This window comes from Manis javanica, chromosome 11, assembly GCF_040802235.1.
Source record: "Manis javanica isolate MJ-LG chromosome 11, MJ_LKY, whole genome shotgun sequence".
In the NCBI taxonomy this organism is placed as follows: Eukaryota; Metazoa; Chordata; class Mammalia; order Pholidota; family Manidae; genus Manis; species Manis javanica.
In genome coordinates this window covers 34186726-34205926 of record NC_133166.1, presented here as the reverse complement: position 1 = coordinate 34205926, position 19201 = coordinate 34186726, and the positions used below count along the sequence as shown (strand labels likewise).

General features: G+C 39.3%; 1 long non-coding RNA gene across 2 annotated transcripts; it reads left to right on the top strand.

The window, feature by feature from the left end:
* The first annotated feature begins 77 nt into the window (after positions 1-77).
* LOC108386179 (uncharacterized) lies at positions 78-18068 on the top strand. 2 transcript variants are annotated; one of them, XR_012122616.1, is made up of 3 exons: positions 78-214; positions 8990-9132; positions 11492-18068. It is a non-coding gene; the product is annotated as an uncharacterized lncRNA (long non-coding RNA). The 2 variants fall into 2 exon arrangements; XR_001850503.3 differs by having other exon boundaries at positions 10798-18068.
* The last annotated feature ends 1133 nt before the right edge of the window (positions 18069-19201 follow it).

Below are 19201 nucleotides of genomic sequence, written 5' to 3'. Positions count from 1 at the left end.
GATTGGTTGGCTCGAGGGAGAGGGGGGTCTCTTCTCCATGTCTCGTTCTGATTGGCCTGTCTTGTCTCTCGCGCCCCCTTGCCTGGACGATCGCTCACCCCCGGCGCTGGTTCGGCCTCCCACCCGCCAACCCCGTTTCCTTCAGGACTGAAGGGAGGCGGGAATGGGCTGGGGTCGGACGTGAACGGCCAATGGGAGTGCGGAGAGAGAGCCGGTAGGTGGGCTCCGCCGCTGGCCGGCCGGCCTGCCGGCGGGGGGGAATTCAGCCAATGGACGCGCGCCCCACATCCCGGGCTCAGGAGCGCCCCCCTGGCGGCTCGTGTTCTGGCAAGTCGCGCGGAGGGCCACGCCCGGCCCCCCACCGCGTCCACTGGAAAGATGGGGAGGTTGCGGGGAGGCCGTAGCCAGAGACGGTGGGCAGCCATTGTGGCTGCTTCGGCACTGCCAACGTGGGGGCCCGGCGAGCTTTTTGGAGGGGCTGCTTCGGGTGAGAGCGGAGCCGTCGCTCTGTGCACCCGTGCAACCTCCGCGCGATGCCCTTTAGGAAGGCAGTAAAGTGTGCATCTTCTTCAGCCCCGAGGGATGCTGGGCCAAATCATTACACTTTCCACTTTCTCTAAAATTTCGTCCAAAACTTACAAATGGTGAGAGAAGTTAGGCTAATGATTACTTCTTGCGGGGGATGGGAGTCTGCCTCTTGATCTAGGTGGTATACAGAGGTGTATACATACGTAAAAATTCATCGAGCCGTGTAATTAATTAGTGCATTCAGCACACTTATGTATAATATCTCAGTTTTTAAAATGATAAAAGTGTTGGGGGGTGTTGCTTATTTTCCTTGGTTCTTGTCCCCAGTGCAACAAAGAATTGAAGGGCAGAGAAGCGTAGTGCAGCAGAGTAAAAGTTTTACTTAAAAGTTACACATTAGAGAAAAAGTGCAGGTGACCTCAGGGAGGAGAGGCGCTCTGAACACATTTAAGTTTTATTTATAGAGAGAATGTGTAGGTGACCGCAGAGAGGTGCGCCCTGAAAGACTGAGAAAAAGTTTCATTTAAGGCAAAAAGGTGCACACTCAGAGAAAGGGGAGTATGGGTTACCTCAGAGGTGTGCTGAAAGATTAGGGGTTCCCTCTTTTAAGGATTTTTCAGGAATGTGACAAAAGGGCTATGGGTGTGGACTTGTTAAGTGGTTTCAAGATGTTTATCATTCATGAGAGACATTACATCTCTTCTATTATTAGTCTTCTAGGTAATTCTGCAGGATTAATTTAACACAAGAAATTTACTGATCCCATTCCTCTGCAGCTAGCAACTTCCCTCTGGGAACATGTCAGTCAAGACTGCCTGCCCTGCCTCCAAGGTGGGCTGAGTTATTGTCTGTTTGCTAAAGAATAGGTTAAGAATCTTACCTCTTAACTTCCTGGGTTTTAAAATGCAATCTCAGCTTTAAGATGGAATATTTCCTGTTTTTACTATGCTGTTTATACCAGGGCCTGTTTGCTAAATTAATCATGGTGCTTGTCTCCTGCCCAGGTTGCAAATTACTTGATTAGGGGCTGGAAGAGGAAAAAAACAGCATATAGGTTAAGTTAAAGAATAAGCGGGGCCTTTTAGTAGGCTAAAATAAATCTTACTATAGCATGATCTATTGACACAAAGAAGACATGGGCTATGTGCTCTGATACTTTTCTTTATCTGGAGAATAGCTGGATATTTCAAGTTACTCCTGGCCTTTGGAGCTTCAAGTGATTTACTCATTAACTCTTGTCTTTTCTGGCTCTCTAGTTTTATCTAGTAAAAGGAAAAGAAGGGATGTGAACTCAACAGTCCAAGCGAGTTTATTCCTAAACCTGAGAGGGTCCCTGTTCTAGTGAGCAGAACAAAGAAGGCATCTCTTACAGGCTAAGAGGCTTTTTATGGTCAGGTTTTTTGGTGGGCTTTTGCAGGGATGGGTCAGGGAAAAGGTGGGTTGTGGCTTGCTGACATGTTCTCCTGAAAATGCTTGTAGCCTAAGTAAGATGAAACCTAGGTCTCTCTCAGATGGTGTGTGGGCTTATTCACAGAAGTGGTACTATCACTCCTGGCTCTAAAGGGGTATAGGAAGATGGGTCGCCATTCTTTTCTTGGCTACTTCCTGCTGTGAGGGAGCAATGAAGGGGATTTTCTGATATTTTGAAGTAGGAAGGCCGTTAGAGTAGTTGCCTGGGAGATGGCTGCCATTTGATCCTGTAAAAATCTTTGGAATAAGTTAATTAAGCAGGGAAGGAAAAGGAGAAGGAGGAGGGTGATAAAGGCTAATGGGGCCAGAGAGGTAGAAGGTAACTGAGGGTTGTAAAAGCTGAGAGTGTAAGACTTGGAATCAGGCCAGGGAGAAAAAAGAGCCCACTGGCAAAGAAGGGCAGAGAGGTTGTGTGACAAGTGTACCTGTAGGGGCTGGTGGATGGCAATTTTTCTTTTGGGCTTTGGGGATAAGGAGTACAGCTCACACTAGGACCTGTAAGCAGAGAGACCAGCATTTTATCACAAAGTCAAGTTGTTTGGACAAATACGCAACAGGCTGGAGAGAGTACCCGGCTGATTGTGCGAGTAGCCCTAATACTTGTCCCTTTTTGCTAGTTAAGAATAGAAGGAAAGGTTTATTGGGGTTAGGTAGAGTTAAAGCAGGTGCCTTGAGGAGTGCTTGCTTAAGGGCCCAGAAAGAAGCAGGAATTAAGTCTATCTCTGGCACCCTTTCTTGGGGATCCCTGTGGGAGGCCTCATAAAGGGATTTTGCATTGAATGAGAAATTTGGGATCCAGAGTCTGAAATAGCTAAGAAGCTCCAAGAAGAAAAGAAGATCTCACTTTATGGTGGGGAAAGGGAGATTATTAATAGCTTGTTTTCTGATAGTGGGTATGCAGCATGTGGTAGGGGTAAGGTCAAGACCAAGGTAGGTGACTTTTTGCTGTACCAGTTGAGCTTTGTGTTCTGAGACATGGTATCCCTTTTTCCCTAGGAATCTAAGAAGGGAGATAGTGTAGAATATAGAATCTTTTTTTTTTTGAGGGGCTGCAAAGCAAGAGGTCATTCACATATTGGAGCAGGTGGCTAGGGGCAAGTTTGAGAGTTTAGAGGTCCTTTTGTAGTGCTTGGCCAAAGAAGTGGGAGCTGTTCCAAAATCCCTGGAGAAAAACTGTCCATGTGAGGGTCCCTGCAAGACTTACTGGGGAACAGTAGTCAGGCTCCTCCTGGGCCCTCACTCCCACAGGATGAAAATTGGGTGTTACAGTTCAACTGAAGGGAGGGTTAAGGCCCCCACCTTGGGAGACAATGTGGGGACGAGAGGCCACATGTAGAATGATATTTATTAGTTCCCAGTTAATATGCAGTGTGTCCTGGCCCTGGTGGACATAGGAACTGAATGTTCCATGATTTATTGCTCTTCTTGGGGTGTTTGGGGTCTATTTTCTAATTTTTGGAGCTTTTTACGAATATCTGGGTAAGACTGAAACATGAAGAGGAGGTTTAGGAGAATGAGACCCTCAGGAGGATTAGGGCTGGTGTTTGTGTATTTGATCATGGCCTCTGAAAGGCGATTCATAAAGAGGGCTGTGTTTTCATCTGCCCCCTGGGTAATTTCTCTGAGGTGCTCCTAGTTGACCTGTTTATTTCCATCCCTGCCAGGAGGTCAGTAATCATGTGATCACAACTGCTCTACCAGGGTCACGAATTGGTATATTCATTCAGGGTTTTGGGTCTAAGCCCTGGGGACCACTCAAGCTGCCAGAGCATGATTGGCTGGGTGCTGGTGGTGCAACTCGTCAGCCTGATTTTTGGCCGCACACCAAATGTGTTCCCTCTCATTATCTGTGAGGGTAGATGAGAGGATGAGGTAAATGTCCCCCCAAGTGAGGTCATACATTTGAGTAACATGGAGGAACTCTCTCCTGAATTTATCAGGATTTTCTGAGAAGGACCCATCTTTTGTTCAATACACTCCAGATCATTAATTGAAAAGGAGACATGAATATGAACAGGCCCTTCAATGCCTGGAGGACATGGAGGGGTGGGAGAGGGTGGGAAGTGGTCTGGGAGGTATTGGGTGGGAAGCGAGAGTGAGAGTGTCTGAGTTGGGGAAAGGGATGGTTTGGAGAGGGGGTTGGGTTAAAAGGTAGACAGGCTGGGGAATATGGAAAGGAGTGGGGGAGGGGTGTTGGGGGCAGGGAGCCAATGGTGGGTAGAGATTTGGACTTTGCTGAGGCTGTTGGGGAGGAGGGGAACGATAGGGCAGAGGGTTGCCAGCCGGGTCGAGCTTGTCAGCAGAGGAGGGAAGAAAGGGGTAAAGGCACAGTGTTGTCAGGGTAGTTTGATGAGAAGTTTAGAGGGTTTTTGTTCAGCAGGAGGAGATTTAGGGGCTTTTCTGTGAGAAGGATTTGAAGACAGGAGAGGGAGGAACAAAGGAAGGGTTGCTCGCGGAAGGTGAAGAAGGCTTGGATTTAGGGAACCTCTGACCATTTGCCAGTCCTCTGGAGTAAGTTATCAAGATCTTGGAGAACTTGGAAATCAAAAGTGCCCTCAGCTGGCCGGCATGACCCATTATCAAGTTTATACTGGGGCCACACGAAAGTGGAGTAAAAGATCAATTTTTTGGTTTAATGTCTTTTTTTAATCCCAATTTGGAAAGATTATGTAGGAGACAGCTGAGGGGAGTGTCTTCCAATGCTTTTTGAGGGAGAATTGCCCATCGTAGGAGGGTGAGAAAAGGTGGCCAAAGTTGGGAAACAGGCCACCGGGACATCTCCCAGCAATCGGCTTCCCAACTGGAGTCTGTGGGCTCCCAGAGCCAGAAGAGATTGTTCTGCATGCTGAAATGAAGCATACCCCCTACTTAGAGTGCAGGAGGTCCCCTTTTGTTATAGTGTTCTGAAATGGAGAACAGAGAGGAAGGGAAAGAATAAAGGGGAAAACGGGACTACGGATCAACTTTCTCTAGGCGCCAAGAGAAAGCCAATGAGGCCAAAGTCTTACTCTCCTGGGAATGGCGATGGATTAGTGGCCAGTGGTGGATGTGTAGATTGAGGTCTGGCAGGACAATCCCTGCAGTGGAGTTCGCAAGGGGGGTGTTGGGTAAGGGAGGGAAGGGAAACAGGGGGAGACACAGAAGGCTCTCAGGATCTAGGAGATAGCCTGGGACAAGCTGCCACTGCCCACTGCCTCCTAGGTTGCAAAAGAGCTCCTGCTCTTGGCTCCCACTCCCAGGTTTCAGCACCAGATAAAAGGAAAAGAAGGGAAGCAAACTCAACAGTCCAAGCAGGTTTATTGCTAAACCTGAGAGGAACCTCTCTGTTATGGGAGCAGAACAAAGAAGGCAGCTCTTACAGGCTAAGAAGCTTTTTATGGCCAGTTTTTTTGGCAGGCTTTTGAGGGGTTGGGTCAAGGAAAAGGTGGGCTTGTGGCTTGCTGACGTGTCCTCTGGAAAATGCTTGTAGCCTAAGTAAGATGAAACCTAGGTCTCTCTGAGATGATGGGTGGGCTTATTCAAAAAGGCGGTACTCCTGTCCAGGCTCTATCATCTGGTTAACGCTTTGAGTCTCTTTTAGTGAGATTTACTTGCCTCACTCATTTCTATTCTGCCTAACGAAAGGATTGTGAGAGTAACTGTGTAGTAACATTACCATAACCTTAGGCTCTGTGAGACTCATGGTATAAACAATCCTACCAGGTTTAGTTATCATTCAAAACTACAAACCATAGGAAGAAAGTGAAAGAATTGTGAGAATTTAAAATGAGTGAAAGCTTCTGGCATGGCGAATAACATATACGGAGTGGTTACTATAAGGATGAGCCAAGAGGGTCCAGTGATTTTTCTCTGAGTATTTAGTGCTTCTTTCAGTGCCTGGCCCTGTCGGTAGCACAAAAGCACATGGTGCTGCACCCAGCTGCACTCCTATTTTAATTACAAAAGGTTACTGAGCTGCCTAGTTTGTGGCTGACCTAAATTTTAACTTGAATAACATGGCTTCTGCCCTGGAGGAACTCAAGGTCCAGCACCGACCAAGTACAGTCATTCCTGGGGGGAGGGCACAGAACACAAAAGCTTAACACGTCTGCTTACCCTCCAGGTTCAGGCACTAGGTTGGGCAAGATGCGTATGCCTAGAACCCAGTCCAGTAGCAGAATTTTGAAATGTCCAGGGCCAGGTGAAACACTGCTTAGAGCGGGCCAATAATAATACCCCTAAAACAAACATAAGCACTGTGGGCCTGTGAAGAGGTACCAGTGACAAAACAGTTAAAGATTACAGGATTCATATTTATTAATTTAGTCATTAAGTTGTCAATTCAGAAAAATTCCTTTAAACTTTAAAGTACTTGTCCCTGGACTAGGCACATGAAGTTAGGTAAGACAGTGTTTTATAGAAGCTGTAGGTTGTTAATAGGGAGACAGACATAAACATATCACCAGTATAATGCCAGATGAAGGACTGCATATAAAGAGGAGCTAAGCCAGCCTAGGGAATTTCCAGGCATCTTAGAAGACATGGAGCTAAGTTAACCACTGCTAAGGTTTATCAGCATACCATATGCAATTAGGCATTGTTTCTGGAGAACACTTTGATTATAAATATTTAAATGTTGTGCAAATATCTTGATTTTTTTTAAAAAGAGCTATATACAGCATCTTACTACACTAATGGACAGTGACTGCAATGGGGTGTGGGGGAGGACTTGATAATATGGGTGAATGTTGTAACCACAATGCTGCTCATGTGAAATCTTCATAAGATTGTGTATCAATGATACTTTAATAAAAAAAACTATATACAAATACAGAAACATAATACTTCTGAAGAAAACACATGAAGAAATTAAGTAATTGTTTAATAGTACATTATGATTTTTAAAAATAAGGTTGCGAGCATAATGGCATCTCATTTGTTTCAAGTCAATGTCTATGTAACATGTGCCTCCAGCAAAGACCCCCACAGATGGGCAGTGTGCTCTCCAGAGGAGGACTTAAAGTAACGATTCACACTCCAAGATGTGAATCGTTATGGCCAGTGTCCTTCATAATGCACCATCATTCATGAGTGAATTCAAAGAATTCATATATCTACAGAAAGTGAGTGATTAATAGCCTTCACACAGGGCAGTGAAGGATTTTGTCCAGAGTCAAACCTATAAAATGTAATACCAAAAAAGTAATCATTCATTCTGATGTTTTCCCACCTTCCTTCAACAGGAGCCCTGAAAATTGAGCTGCCGTATATTGGAGTTAACTTCATTGTAATTTTATTCAAATATGGAACACCTATATGTGCTTTTGTTCCTTGCTATAGAAACACAGTTCTGTAAGTGAAGGTAAATAACACAAAGCCAAAAATGTACTATTATAGTTTATAGCCTGAAGAGAGATATCAAATATTACTGAGATAATACATAGGAATAAGTACCAAAACACATATGCTATATATAATGTAGTTACAGCTATTTATTTATCCCTCAGAATTTTATAACTTCTTTAAAAACAGACAAGCTCAAGCATTAATTATTTTATGCAGATACTACCTCTGGCTGCTGTGAGGAAACACTTATGCCATGTATCATTTTCTAACTCATGTATTTTTTTGTCAATGTCTTGCTTAACACAGTACTGATGAGATTCTTCACTCTGTCTTCACAACAACCCTATGCAAGCATTCATCTGTTCATCTGAATTTCATAGAAGAGAAACTTGAGACTCAATAAGACAGCTAACTTGCCCAAGTCACACAATTGTTAGGTGGCAGAAGAGGATTGAAATCTACATCTATTTGATGGCGAACTCCATAATCTTCCTACTATACCACATTTGCATCCTTCAAAATAAAGTCAAGTCATTTTGCGTTGTCCTCATACATCTTTGTACCTCCGACAATAAGTAGCAAAGAATTTTAATATCTCTAACAGAAGTCATGGAATCAGTCATTTTCAATATGCTTTATGCTTACAGATTTCATGACAAAGGAGAGTGTGAACTATTCAAAAGTAACTGTTTCACATGAAAATGTCTGTTTTGACAAAACTAAAGGGAACACAACTTTCTTTGTAGATGCAGTGGAGACCCGTCACAGCTATCCAGAATGCATCAGAGATGCTTACTTTCATAGTGCAGTTTCAGGAGAAATTTTCAAACCCTTTTCAAGAGAGCCAAGTTTCTAGTGAGGGCAGTTATTTTCTGCAATTCATTTGGTGATCTCTGTCTTGCCTTGTACTCATTTATGACATCCAGGATTGGTCAGCTTTAAATAGATATTTAAAGCCTGTTGTTAGAAAAAAAATTTCTGCCAAGTTTCTAACATTTCTACTGGTACGTCGATTGCTGAGCAAGTACACACAAGTCGTGTATTTGTGGCTTCATTTCCTCATCTATAAAAAAGGGTGAAACTTAATGTCTAATATCGTTTCAGAGATCTGTGAAATAAATTTTGTTTTCACTTGGTGGTGAATCATCAGACAATTATTCAACAGCTTTAATCTAGATGGAACAAAAATGGAGCTGCTATGTTCTTGGCTATTCTAAATCATTTCTTGTGTCTGACCATTGACTCTTTGGTTCTTATAGCACCCCAAAATGTGCCATTTTGCATAAGCGTTGTTCTGAGCTAAAGGCACTTAAAAAGCAGCAGATGTGAGAAGGCTATTCTAATCTTCCCTGTTTTTCCTGAAAACAGGAGATAAAAACTCCCATATTAGAGATGCCCTCCCTATGACATGAGAAAAGAAACATCCTTCAGTGGGGAATCAAGACCAAGAGAATCCTGTATAAATAGACCTTGTTACAATAATTCTAGTATTCCTTTAGCCTCCCCTTCTAGTTTCTTATTCACAATTGCCTTACTTTGTTCAACCTAATAAGAAAGCCTATAGGTTTTGCCATTTCTTTAAGTCTTCATTTTCTTGTGAGCACTCCTGTGTCATGTAAAACATGTAAATATGTATACTTTCTCCAATTAATCTATTTTGTGTCAGTTTAATTCTCAGGTGCAGTTGAAAAATTATGAGAATGTAGTGGTAAAATGTTGCCTTCCCTATGGTTTCTGATGGCAAGGCTGGGAATTGAATGGCTAGTACACTGAGAGATCCTGGGACATCTGACAAAAAGCCATCAGAAGGTAAGAATTCTTAGCACATCATTCTCTCAGATCTCTGCCTGTGGAGCCCAGCTAAAACAAAAGTAATAGAGTAATAAAAGTCTCTCCTTATCTTTTTCACTTTCTATTGTAGATTGGCAAGAGAAAAACATTTGTAAAAAGTATTTCTTTGAAGTATGACTCTTTGGTTCTGGGTACCCATGGGTTATGATCCACAGTCTCTTACTTTTTGTTTCCTTTGTGGTATTTGTTATAAGGAGGAAAATCATAAGACCTTTCCATCGTGTTTTATGCCTTGAGGGTTTGGCTTTATGATCAGCGGGAGTGTTCTCTCTGGTCTGTGTCAACCATGGGATACAAGTTTTGGCTTGAGTCAGTTAACCAGCCAAACAGGCTGGAAACCCAGGACACAAAATGACAAGCAACATTATCTTTCTCCAACCTTGCAGCTTTTAGGGAAGTTTGTCTTAATGAGTCCATAAGGGACCTGATTGGTCTAACCCTTATCATCTTCATAGTGTTTGGAAACCGTCATCCTAATATCACCCTCCTAGTACCACAGATGAACTGGTCCATAGCTGGAGGCATCTCAGTTCTTCTAGGAAATGAGATACCAGTTTTGCAAACACTACTAGTACTACCTGTGACAATAAAGATCTTTGCATTCTTAGGCTAACCCTGGGCATGAAAGTGATGGATCTTGGGAGGCAGCATCTTTTACACTCTTTGAGGGGATATCTTTTGTGTCCAAGGCTAAACCATAAAGGGCTTATTGTTTTTAAGCTATAAAAATGCTTATTGGTTTTGAGTCACAATTAAAGTAAATATATTTTGAATATTTGACTATTGAGCTCTCATCCTAAATAAGTGTTCTATTGTTACAATGTTCTAATAACTCTAATATAAGTTAGTAAGTTTTGTGTTTCTGTATTTATACCTAACTCATGGGTGAGATTTAAAATGAAAACCAGATCTCTTTCTGCATCTGTCTGAATATGGCTAGGTGTATATGTTATGTAATGTGATATTGTTCTACTTCTGGGTGATAATTGCCAGAATTACTTTGTAAAAGAGCTCTACTTAATTGGTTTAAAAAAATTAGTGATCATATAAATGAAGTGTTCCTAAAACTCACAGAAATATAAAAACTAACCCAAATGTTTCTCAAGTTCACAGGAACTGAGATAATCTTTGGTAAATAAAAGCTAGTTTAAGTTTGTTGGTCTAATAAAAACAGTCATGCATTCAGAGTTGTAGACATTAAATCTTATGAAGACATGCAACTTTTTCTACTTGGGTTTGCTAGTCAAATGAGTTATGTTATCTCCATTAGATGTTTAAAATTGTAAAATTATAATTCAATTTAAAAACAAGATATACAAGACATACAATAAAAATAAATTGCTTGATGGATGTCAAACACATCAGTATAAAATAAGTTAGTTCTTCTGTGATTTTTTAAAAAAATATTTGTCAGATTTATCTACAAGAAAAATAAGAGTATGCTAGCTTTGTGTCCTTAAACAAAGTACTGTACTTAAAGTTTCCAAAGTCTTTTTGGAAATATGAAACCTTGAAGTTATGTTAAGTTAAATGATGAATATTCATTGAATATTTAGATCATTTCCAAATAAGATAATACACTAAAACATTAATTTATCTATTTTGGCTTCTTAATTTTTACAGAGAGAAAGAAGATATTTGGATCTGTTAGTAATCATATCCTTTGACAAATTAAAAATAATTGTGCTATAAAAAGGCATATATATCTAAAAATTATATATTTGTATAATTATATATTCATAAATTTACTAATTTAATACAGGATGCTAATATATGACAGTTTACAATTGCTTCCTAATTTTCACTAGAAAATAAAGGTTACTTATGGTTAAAATTTATAATCTGTATATAAAAATACAACTACTAAAAATGATAACAGAAAAGGAAAATAACTTGGTATACAAACTATGGGAGAAAAATGGGATGTGTTTTATAGAAGAATATACAAGGAATGTAGAGGATGATTTTTGGTAAGGAAAAAAGAGTAATTTTGTCCTAAAGTAAAATGACTAAATGTTCCAGAATGAGAAAAAGAAGAGGAATGAGACAAAATCTAACTGGATAAAGAAAATTGCAGAATATTTGTAGAAAATAAATTTTATGTTGCAAGGTCAAAGCTGGCTAAATGAGCTCAATAATGTACTGACATAAAACTAGAGTTTAATTTTCCATTAAAATGACAGTTTCTTAGATTATTGGTCTACTCTCAATAAGAGATTATTAAAGTTTTCTGTTACCTTTTGTGTGATCTACCAGGGAAACAAAGATTCTGTGTCTTATCAAAATAATTTCCTGTGCTTCCTATTGTCTTTAACAGGTTTTTAATAACTGAGGAAAATGGAGTCTTCAATATTAATGAAGCTGAGGGTTTTTTAAATAACAATATAACTCTCTGTATTTGCCTTTAAAATCTTTTGTCACTTTGATTAATTAGATGGATAACTAAGTATTGTTTCACAGTGACCTATATACTGCTTGTTTCACAGTGACCTTAAATTGATTTAAGTTATTACTTAAACAAGTGTTTTAACCTTTTGACATTTTTGACAAAGTTCCCAAAATCAAATTCAAAATGAAGTCTTTTGACTTTGAACTAACTCTGGCATTTTCCAGAGGGTTCCTGAAAATCTCAAAAGATTTGTTCTCTTTCCTTATAAAATGAGAGACGTTAAATTTATTAGCTTATTTGATTTGTTAAATTACATGGGAAACGTTGTCAAATGAAAGTGATGATTAACTTTCTTTAGGCTATATTTGTATGTGTATATATTATCAACATTTTAAATATTGTAAAAAATTCCAGGAAATTGTCAATGCCTGATTGTCCATATAATCTGTCATAATTCCAATTATTACTTGAAAGCATTGTATGTCACAGAAATAATCGAATATCCTTATGAATTATATTGTATTTTATACTTAATTTCCCCAGATCTTTAACCTTGGCTATTTTTAAGTTTTTTGTCATTCATGAGCAATTACTGTTTTACTCTTGGTTCTTCTCTGGAAACATTTACAACCAACTATAGGCAAAAATGCTTCATCTTCAAGGATCCAAAGAAAAGAACATGACAATTGCTGTATAATATAGGTTTCTGATCATTCTAAGATCACATCAGTAAACTGGAGAAGAATTTCTAGAATTCTAATGAAGAAACTGATTGATTCATAAAACTGCTAACTTGAGATCAAGCAAACAAAAAGTAGTTAGGTGGGACTTAATGAACTAATAAGGAGGATGATTATAATTTTATGGCTTTTTGTTTAAAGCACTACTGGTCCTTTAAAGTTTTGTTTTGCAGATTTAAGAAAACTCTTTTTCTCCTCTTAAGCTATGTAACTTACAACAATTTGATAGATTATACTTTGGTAAATAAAAATTAAAACACCTTTTTCTCTCTTCCTGATCCCTCCAGAGTTTGGAAACTCTTCATATTCTCATTCAGGGCGGTACAGTTGTTTGCATAAGTACAGGAAGAATCTGTTCTCTTTAGAACAAAACTGGAAACATTGGTTATATTATCAAGACTTTGACTGTAATGTCATATTTGGCAATGATGTACATAGACTCAAATGTGACTGGGCAGATTTAAGTAACTAAAGTTGAATTTATGGAGCCAATTTATAAAGCCCCTTGAAATACCAGTATGATACCTTGCTTACAAGGTTCCCAGCCCTACAAATGAGTAAGGCATGATACTTCCTGGAAAGCCCAAGAAACTTAAGATATATTGAGTACCTCCAGAAAAGAGGGGCTCACCCAATTCTATGGGTGTGACAGGCTAAGTCTGATGATGAATATTTGACTTGGCTCCTTAGCCTTGAAAGGGTTTTAAAGGCTCTATGATTCCTTGTTTGAAGTTCTAACAATGCGTTTTTAAAAGCACATTATGATCTATCTCTAGTCTTACAAAATAACATATAAATAATCAGGCCAAGTTTAATGAGACTAAACTTCTTTTACAAACAAAATAGTCTTACTGTAATTATATTTAATAAAAATGGATTTGATCCTAGACAGAAAAATTTATTTCAATGAAAAGCTATAACCCACTCTTCTGATTATTAGATTCTAGCTGTTGTTCATTGTCTTCAGGGTTTTGCTACCTTTAAATCGGTCCAGATACTGAATTCTTCTGGTGTCCCCCACTATATGGCTGTAACTCTCCTAACTAACATTTCCAATTCTTCTCCCACCCTTCTCACTTGAAATCACTAAGGACTAAAACTATCCTTTTACCCAAGTTCTACAAACTAAAGCTAGGTGACTTAATATAAACATCAGAAAAATCACTACAACAGATTATATGCAAACAGCCTTCATGTCTACTGCTGTGTGGGCCACTCAGAAATTTCACAACATCCAGTGCCATAACCGGGACATTCAAGCTACAAACCAGGGAATTCATCAAATTATAGCTGCCATCATTGTACCACCTAAAGAAGCTCCTAGAAATCTTCTCAACTGGCTGTCCTCTGGACTCAGAAATGAAGTTTCCAATGACCATTCCCATCATACAGAGACCTAACTTAGCTGAAAAGCTACTCCCACCTATGCCAGTGCCACCTGAACTAAGACACAACTGTGTAAATGAATTGATTTATACTCAACATTAAGAGACTAATTTGATAAGAAATAGAATAATCTGCCAACTCAGATTATAGACTGCAAGTCTTTTGAGGATCATGTAAGGTAGTAGATCATATAAGGCAGATCATATAAGGTGGTAGAATATGCCACTTTGGCACAAGGATTATTTTGAGCTAAAGGTACTTAAAAAACATCAGATGCAAGAAGGGTATTCTAATCGCCCCTGTTTTTCCTGAAAACAGGAGATAAAAACTCCCATAGGAGAGATGCTCTCTCTATGCCATGAGAAGGGAAATTTGTCAATGGGGAATCAAAGCCAAGATAATCCTATATAAATAGACCTTGTTGAAACAATTCTGGTATTCCTTTAGCTTCCGCATCTAGCTTAGTTACGTTTCCACAATTGTCCTTCTTTGTTCAACCTAATATGAAATATATAAAAGTTTAGCCATTTCTTTAGGTCTTCATTTTCTTAGGAGCACTCCTGTGTCATTTAAAACATTTAAATGTGTATACTTTTCTCCTATTAATTGTTTTATGTCAGTTTAATTTTCAGATGCAGCTGAAAAGCCCTAAGAAGGTAGAGGTAAAATTTTGCCTCCCCTACATTCTCAACTATCTCCTCTAGACCCTGTTTATTGATAAAAGTGTCCTGGTGTTACCTAGCTCCCAGGTGTTGGGAAGAAGAGGAATGTATTTGTAACATTCTTTAAATACCATCTGTTCTATTTTCCAAGCGTCATTGTATAAAGAAGAAACCACCTTACTCGCCAATATCTTTCCACATCTGATTAGACGGTCATTTTGGCTTTCATTTGTGGGTGGCTTTGTCATTGCTTGGACCTCATTTTTGGGCAGCAGTAACTCAATAGAACCCTGAGATATGGAGATTATTCTTTTCTTTTCTCTGTCTCAGTTTTTTCTTTTTCTTTCTTTTTTAGGGGATTTACTCCCTTTGTATACATAAGTCAGAACAGAGCTGATGTGCATGTCCAGAAAGAATTGCTAGTTAATCTAGATGTTAGATGATATTCTACCATCATAGCATGTCCAAGGGGTAAGCCACAGATTCTCACTTGCCTATTTCTTTCTCTGTGGGTGTTATGTTTTGAGAACTGTGCCTAAAGTCTCTACGATCAGTACCAGCACAGTCTAGAGTGTCTAGGGAAAGGCCTCTTTCCAGAAATACTTGCAAATAAAGCCCTAAACTGGCAGTAGTACTTCAGGCAGCAGACCACACCTGTGTGTGAAAGAATTGCCAATATATACAAAGTATGACTCTTTAAGGAAATAAAACTTGTATCTGACTCAGTCCCTAATCTCATATTCTTCAGAATGGAGAACAGTGCACAGATTACAGTTTCTAAATAAACAAAGCCATTATTCTGTTACGATACATACTAGAAGATATTTTTTTTCCAAAAAAATTCTACAGGTTATTCTTTTTGATGTCAGTTTTTTCTAATGAATTAGGCAATGATTGGCTTGTTAGGGAGCAAGAACAGGTCACCCCAAAATGTGCCATTTTCATATATTGATTATTTTAAATTAAAAGTTACTTAAGAAACAGCCAATGCAAAAAGAACGCTTAAACCCCTTAGTCTCCAGAAAGCAGGAAATAAATCTCCCATGTGAAAGGGGCCCTCCCTGCCCCAGGAAGTGAGGAGACCTCCTTACAGTTAGAGAAGGAATTCAGATCAAAGTAGGCTATATAAACAAACTTCATTACTTTTCACTGTCTACAAAAAGATGACTAAAGTCATCTTGAAATAAACAGTTTTATTTGATCTAAAACAGAGGACGTAAGTCCAGCAGACACGACTTCTATAGATAGGAGTGTTCCTGGGGGCTACAGTCATATGAAGGTTTTATATTCCCCAGGAAGTGGGCAAGAAAGATGTAACTTCAAAGGGGTACATTTCATTTACATAACGATATGCAAAGCCAAAAATAGGGTTGGGGTCAAATATATCCGGGCACCAAAGGGAATTAGGGGAAGGGCAAATATTCTTGCTTATCTTATTGAGGCTGAGCAGCAAATTCCTGACTGACTGCATTTCTGGGTGAAGTGAAATGCAGTTAGGTAAGGTATTAAGCCCTAATTTGATGTCTTGGCCTAGCAGAAGTGACCCTACATTGGGCCTATGGCTTTTTTTTTTTTTTAACAATTCCCACCTCAGGCTAACTGAGAGATGTGATCAAAATGTAAGGCAGTAAGTAGTGCCACTCAGCTACTGGTCTTTAGGTCCCCCAGCTTTTGTTGATCTTCTGTGTGGTATTTATAGGTTATGACTTTTTTTTTTAAGGTATCATTGATACAAATCTTATGCTCAGTTTCACATGAGCAAAATTATGGTTACTACATTCCCCCTATTATCAAGTACCCACCACATACCCCATTACAGTCACTGCCCATTAACACAGTAAGATGCTTTGGAGTCACTACTTGTAGGTCATGACTGTTTTTAAAATCTCTGAGCTACTCTCAGCATGACTCCAGGCTCACAGTCATTCATTCTCTTCACTTCTTTTCACTTCTGTTCCAACTTCACTTCTCTTCCCATGCTCCAGTCTCAGGGAGATCATCTGCTTGGTAGTTAGCAGATGCTTAATGCAATTAAGGCTTTTGAGAGGATATAACATGCCAGGGAGATTATTTTGATAACTGTAAGCAGGATAATTCCCAGTGTTTGGAGTGCACTATGGAGCCAAGTGGTCATCTCTTGAAGCCAAATGGCTGGCTCAGTGATCTTATGTTTCAGTCTCAGACTTGAGTTTCAGTCTCCCCAGAAGTGTTGACTCAGGTACATCAGGTGGCATTGGCCATGGTATAGACAATGTCCTTACTCAGCTAAAAGATAATCAAGGACCATCCTGTGATCAAGGACAACTTTGATGAGAGGGTTTAAGTATCTCTGTTGAGGAGCTAGTGCTTCAACAGCAGATTCTATAAAAATCAGGAATTGAGAAGTTCCTGATAGCCTGATCTACATTTACCCCTAACCTGGGTAGTAGGGACCTGCCAAAAAGGAACCATGAAAGCCTGGTAGGTCCTTTCTAACTTGATGATGTAAATTAAGGGGCACAGTTAGCTTTTTCTCATAGTCTGAAATAAAAGGTTGTTGTAAATTTCAGAGGACAACCAACCCCCTTAGCAATGGCCTAGGAGATACAGATGAGGGCATTATCCTTTTAGGCCAATGTCACAGTAAAGGAAAAGGTGAAAGTATGAAGTTTTTATGTGTTGCCTTGGGTTGAAGCAGTCTATCTTGGTGTCAGCTACTTCTCTTCCTCATTAGTTTGATTTGGAAGTCTCCAGCCTCTACATAGGACCAAGTCTCAGGTGGAGCCTTCTTTAGCTATGAGGTGTATATCCTAGGCATAAGTCCGGGGAGAGGAAATCCGGGGCAAGATACCTCTAAAACCAAAATCAGTCAAAGGGAGAAATAAGTTTAAAACCCATTTATTGCTTACAAACTGCAGTCCAGGGCTGTTTCTCTCTCCTGCTCCAGCAGAAGCCAACCAGCCCTCCCCTTAACCTCTCAGGTTCAGATAAGCCATTAGTTGCCCAGGTAATTACCCATTGATATGGAGATGAACTTCTCTCTTCTCCTGAGGATGCACTAAAGCCAGGCGAGATATTCTGGAAACATTACAATTTTACCCACAGTTTTTACCACTGTTTTGCAGCAGTGTCAGGGGTCAGGAATACTTGGTAAGGACTGTTCCAACAAGGTTTGAGGGCTGTCTTCCTTTGATTACATTTACAGAATACCCAGTAACCAAACTAGACTGTTTCCAACAGGGTCCTCCAAATTAGGATCTGGGAAGGTTTCTTTCACTTGATAGGCTTGAGCACAGAATGTTAACTCACAATTGTTTACTACTTAGTTTTCACCAGAAATCAAGGCTTTTAAAAGTTAAAAATTCTGATTAATCATAATTAAAGCCAATAAAAATAACCTCTTCATGCAAAAAAGTAGGATGTGTGTTTGCAGTAAAAGGAAATATGAGAAATGAAAATGCATTAATAAATTTTATAATAATTACATGATGATAATATTTGGGATATATTGAGTTAAATAAAAATGTTACTTAAATTATTTTCATCTGCTTTTTACTTAATGTGGCTATTAGACAAGGTACATTACATGTGGCTTGTATTATATTTCTATTGGACAGCATTGTTCAAGATGGCAAAAAAGATGAACTCAATGAGATACGTGTTATGAAAAGAGTTAATAGAACATTTTGCAGGAGCACAGAGGAGCAGCTGCTTAGTGGAATCAAGAAAGGCTTCACAGAGGAGGTAATGTTTGGCTTGTATCCCAACGGTAAGTAAGGGTATTGGCAGATGAATATTTTCTGGACAGAAGATGACCATGTAGAATGTCACATAAACATGGAAAAGTAACCAACACATTGAACTATGATAAATGGACTTTTTTCAAGTTAGGTATAGAGAGGAGGAGTGCATGATGAGAAGTAGTAAGTGATGAAGTTGGAAAAATGGATTGAAGAAAGATTATGAAAAACCTTCCATGATGCACTATTTGAAATTTTTGGTAAAGAGGACTGATGTTGGAGCTATAGTAAGGTAACTTTAGTGGCCATGGAAGTAGGAAAGAGACTTGGGATGAGAGAATGGAAATTGAAGATAGGAGATTTAGGTGACCATTATTTGATCAGTGGTAGCAGGAACTCAGAAGAGGCCAGGGCAATAAAGCATATCACAGAACTGATGAGACCAGGTAACTCATATTAGAGAAACAACGAAAGAGCGGGATCAAGAAAGACTCAACCAGTTGTTTGTATCTGGCTATGTATATTCTGTTCATTCAACAAATATTTATTTATTGATGGCCTGCTTATGTGCCAAGTAGGAGGTAGTGGTGCTTGGTGGGGACCTGGTGACAATGTCTTAACATTATGTGATTATGTCTGAAACATTTACTAGGGATCAGAAAAAAACTAATTATTAAATTCATATTTAATGATTGGCCCACTAAAGAAACTTTTTTTTACTTCTGTAGTTAAGTCTTTAAAAATTTTTTTATGGAACTATGGTTAGTACACAGTATTATATTGGTTTCAAGTACAGAATACAGTGATTCAGCAATTAAACACATTATGAAATCCTCATCCCAACTAGTGAAGTTACTATCTGTTAACATAGAAAGATGTTACAGAATCATTGACTATATTCTCCATGCTGCAATTCCATCCCTATGCCCAACTTATATGATGATAGAGATTTTTGTGCCCCTTTATCCCCTCAAACACTGCATCAACCCACTCTAACCCCTCCCCATGGTAACTACCAGCCACTTCTCAGTGTTTGACTCACTGGCACACTGTAGTTTTCAGTATAGGGCTTGATGACCTTTGAGTAGTAAAGGTAAGCTCTCATTTACAATACTAAAATTGTTATTATTT